This window comes from Rhinopithecus bieti, unplaced genomic scaffold, assembly GCF_001698545.2.
Source record: "Rhinopithecus bieti isolate Rb0 unplaced genomic scaffold, ASM169854v2 scaffold_64254, whole genome shotgun sequence".
NCBI lineage: Eukaryota > Metazoa > Chordata > Mammalia > Primates > Cercopithecidae > Rhinopithecus > Rhinopithecus bieti.
The window spans coordinates 120,627-125,048 of NW_016824229.1; the positions used below are offsets into that span (position 1 = coordinate 120,627).

The window sequence follows — 4,422 nt, forward strand, 5'->3', positions numbered from 1 at the left end:
CCCCTGACCCCCGTCCTCAGCTTCCCACCCCCCCCACACCCTGGCAGAATTCGGTTCTGCTCCTGCTTTCAACCCAGGGAATCCCTGGGTGACCAGATGTGATGCCACTGTCCTGTGCATTTGAGGTCAAGAGAGAAACAAGGGCCTCGCTCTTGGGGCAGTTGGAGATCAGCCAAGGGCAGTGGGCCCCGGCTCTGTGAGGAGGCAAGGTGAGATGCTGAGGGAGGACTGAGGAGTATCTCACTCCTGGTAGCAATCCCAAATAATCCAGTGCCACCTCTCCTGCTGCTAGCTCTGGACCATCCAGGGCAGGACTCCTTAGGCTGGGCAACCCCCAGTCCCCCACCACTTAAGCCGCAAGGGACTCTGGAGACAGAGCTTGGTATGACCAGGGCAGGACTGGTTAGGAGAGGACAGCTCCCAGGCTCTGCCAGGAAACAATGTCAGGAACCTAAGGGAGAGCTGAGGGTACCCCCACCCCAAACTCCATTCCCATCCCTACCTCCATCCCCCACCTACACCCCTATTCCCACACCCATCCCTACTGGCAACTCTATCCCACATCTCCCACCCGCTCCTGGCAGAATCCGGTTCTGCCCCTGATTTCAACCCAGGGAAGCCCTGGATGGCCGGATGTGATGCTGCTGACTTGTACATTGTGGGTCAGAGAGAATCAAAATCAAGGGCATGGTTCTGAGGATCCGATTGAGATCAGCAGAAGGGAATGGGTCCAGGCTCTGTGAGGAGGCAAGGTGAGACCATGAGGAAGGAATGAGGAGGCCCTCACCCAGATAGAGGACCCCAAATAATCCAGCACTGCCTCTGCTGCCAGCCCTGGACCACCCGGGGCAGACTTCTCAGGCTAGACCGTCTGCCCTCCCCACTGCCACTTAAGCCACAGGGGACTCTGGAGTCAGACTTTGGTGTGACCAGGGCAGGGCCGGTCAGGAGAGGTCAGGGTCCAGGCTCTGCCAGGCATCAAAGTCAGGATCCTGAGAGAGAATTGAAGGCCCCCACCCCAACCCCTATACCCATCTCTAACCCCATACCCACCCTACTTACATTCCCATCCCCATCCCTACACCCAACCCCATCTTTGCAGCATCTGTTTCTTTCTCTGCAGTCAACCCACAGAAGCCCCAGGAATGACAGACAGGCAGGCCGATCCTGACATCCACATCCAGGACTGAAGGAGGGAAGGGGCTTAGTATCATGAGCAGGACCTCAGGGGAGTCTCTGCTCCTCAGGAGGGCCCAAGCCCTGCTGGGAGTAGAGGGAGGCCTCAGAGGACGCAGGTCCTCAGGATAGGGGGTCCACTCCCCCCCGTCTGAGACTGAGGCACCTCCTCTTTCGTCCTTGGGTATCGGAGAGATGGAGACTCAGGTCAACAGAGGGTGGGGCCCAACCCTGCCAGGGTCAAGGAGAGGAAGAAGAGGGAGGACTCAGCGTACCTTGGAGTCCAGATCAATGGGGACCTTGGCCCTGGGAGGTCCAGTACACAGTGGCCACCTGTAGCCCATGCTTGCCGCACCTTCTGGGTGACAGAGAGGAGAGGGCTGTGGTCAGAGCAATGGTAACTCAGGTCAACAGAGGGAGTAGTCCCAGGATCCGCAGGCCCCAGTGTGTGCCCCATTCATGAAGATTGGGGATACCTCGGCTCAGAAAGAAGGGACCCCACAGAGTCTGACTATCTCCTGATTTTTGCTCAGAGGGGACCAGATCAGGGATGGCCCTATGTGCTAACCTCATTTGTGCCACAGGAAAGAAGTTGAGGAGCCCTCAGGGAGATGGGGTCTTGCAGTAAAGGGGAGCTATCTGCTCATCTCAGGGAGTTTCAGGTTGAAGAATGGCAGGCCCCATCAGGATGAAGAGTAACCCACAGGAGGCCGTAGGAACACTTACCCCAGAACATACCTGAACACCCCATGTGGGGGTGACAGGATGTGACTCCATCTCATTCCTGTTTTCAGATCTCAGGGAGGTGAGGAACTTGTTCTCAGAGGGTGACTCAGGTCAACACAGGGGCCACCATCTGGCCGATAGACAGAGTGGTCCCAGGATCTGTCAGTAGTTCTGGTGTGGATTCCAATGGATTTCAGCATCTCTTGCCGTCCTTCCCAGGAGGACCTGGGCACGGTGTGGCCAGATGTGAGTCTCCTTATGTCCTGTTCCCTATCAGGGATGTGAGCTCTTAATCTGAGTTTCTCAGGCCAGCAAAAGGGTTGGATCCAGGCCTTGCCAGGAGAAGGGTAAGGGCCCTGCATGAGCACAGAGGGGACCATCCACCACAAGAGGGTGGAGACCTCACAGATTCCAGCTTGCCCTCCTGTTAGCACTGGGGTCCTGAGGCTGTGCTTGCAGTCTGCACCCTGAGGGCCCATGCATTCCTCTTCCAGGAGCTTCGGGAAACAGACACTGAGGCCTTGGTCTGAGGCAGGGCCCTCCGGTCACAGAGCAGAGGAGATGCAGATGTCTAGTGCCAGCAATGAATGTTTGCCCTGAATGCACACTAATGGCTCCCACCGCCCCAGAACCCATGGGCCTCACCCTCTCTACCGTCAGTCCTGCAGAATCAGCCTCTGCTTGCTTGTGTACCCTGAGATGTCCTCTCACTTTTTCCTTCAGGTTCTCAGGGGAAAGGCTGACCAGGATCACCAGGAGGCTCCAGAGGATCTCCAGGAGGTCCCAGAGGATCCCCAGGAGGCCCTAGAGAAGCACCAAAGGAGAAGATCTGTAAGTAAACCTTTGTTAGAGTCTCCAAGGTTCAGTTCTCAGCTGAGGCTCTCACATGCTCCCTCTCTCTCCAGGCCAGTGGGTATCCATTGCCCAGCTCCTGCCCACACTCCTGCCCTGACCAGAGTCATCATGTCTCTTGAACAGAAGAGTCAGCACTGCAAGCCTGAGGAAGGCCTTGAGGTCCAAGAAGAGGCCCTGGGCCTGGTGAGTGCGCAGGCTGCCGCTACTGAAGAGCAGGAGGCTGCGTTCTCCTCCTCTCCTCTGATCCCAGGCACCCTGGGGAGGTGCCTGCTGCTGGGTCACCAGGTCCTCTCCAGAGTCCTCAGAGAGCCTCTGCCTTCCCTACTGCCATTGGTTTCACTCTATGGAGGTAATCCATTAAGGGCTCCAGCAACCAAGAAGAGGAGGGGCCAAGTACCTTTCCTGACCTGGAGTCCGTGTTCTGAGCAGCACTCAGTAAGAAGGTGACTGACTTGATTCATTTTCTGCTTCTCAAGTATTGAGTCAAGGAGCCAGTCACAAAGGCAGAAATGCTGGAGAGTGTCATCAAAAATTACAAGCACTACTTTCCTGTGATCTTCGGCAAAGCCTCCGAGTCCTTGCAGCTGGTCTTTGGTATTGATGTGAAGGAAGTGGAACCCACCAGCAACACCTACACCCTTGTCACCTGCCTGGGACTCCTATGATGGCCTGGTGGTTGATAATAATCAGATCATACCCAAGACGGGCCTCCTGATAATCGTCCTGGGCATGATCGCAATGGAGGGCAAATGCGTCCCTGAGGAGAAAATCTGGGAGGAGCTGAGTGTGATGAAGGCGTACGTTGGGAGGGAGCACAGTGTCTGTGGGAAGCCCAGGAAGCTGCTCACCCAAGATTTGGTGCAGGAAAACTACCTGGAGTACCGGCAGGTGCCCGGCAGTGATCCCGTATGCTATGAGATACTCTGGGGTCCAAGGGCGCTTGCTGAAACCAGCTACTTGAAAGTCCTGGAGCATGTGGTCAGGGTCAATGCAAGAGTTCGCATTTCCTACCCATCCCTGCGTGAAGCAGCTTTGAGAGAGGAGGGAGAGGGAGCCTGAACATGAGTTGCAACCAGGGTCAGTGGGAGGGGGGCTGGGCCAGTGCATCTTCCAGGGCTCCGTCCAGTAGTTTCCCCTGCCTTATGTGACATGAGGCCCATTCTTCACTCTTTGAAGAGAGCAGTCAGCATTCTTAGTAGTGGGCTTCTGTTCTATTGGGTGACTTTGAGATTTATCTTTGTTTCCTTTTGGAATTATTCAAATATTCCTTTTAATGGATGGTTGAATGAACTTCAGCATTCAAATTTGTGAATGACAGTAGTCACACACAGTGCTGTTTACATATTTTAGGAGTAAGAGTCTTGTTTTTTATTCAGATTGGGAAATGCATTCTATTTTGTGAATTGGGACATAGTAACAGCAGTGGAGTAAGTATTCATTTAGAAATGTAAATGAGTTAGCAGTAAAATTGACGAGGCAAAGAAATTTAAAAATATTTAATTCTTGCCTTATACTCAGTCTACTCTGTAAATTCTTTTTTTAAAAAATTGCATACCTGGATTTCCTTGGCCTTTGAGAATGTAAGATAAATTAAATCTGAATAAATAATTCTCCTTGTTCACTGGCTCATTTCATCTCTATGCACTGAGCATTTGCTCTGTGGAA

The 4,422-nt window shown here is 53.7% G+C and overlaps 1 pseudogene; it reads left to right on the forward strand.

Annotated features, from left to right (window-relative positions):
* The first annotated feature begins 2,865 nt into the window (after positions 1-2,865).
* Positions 2,866-3,239, forward strand: LOC108522112 (melanoma-associated antigen 5-like; annotated as a pseudogene).
* Positions 3,240-4,422: the final 1,183 nt, after the last annotated feature.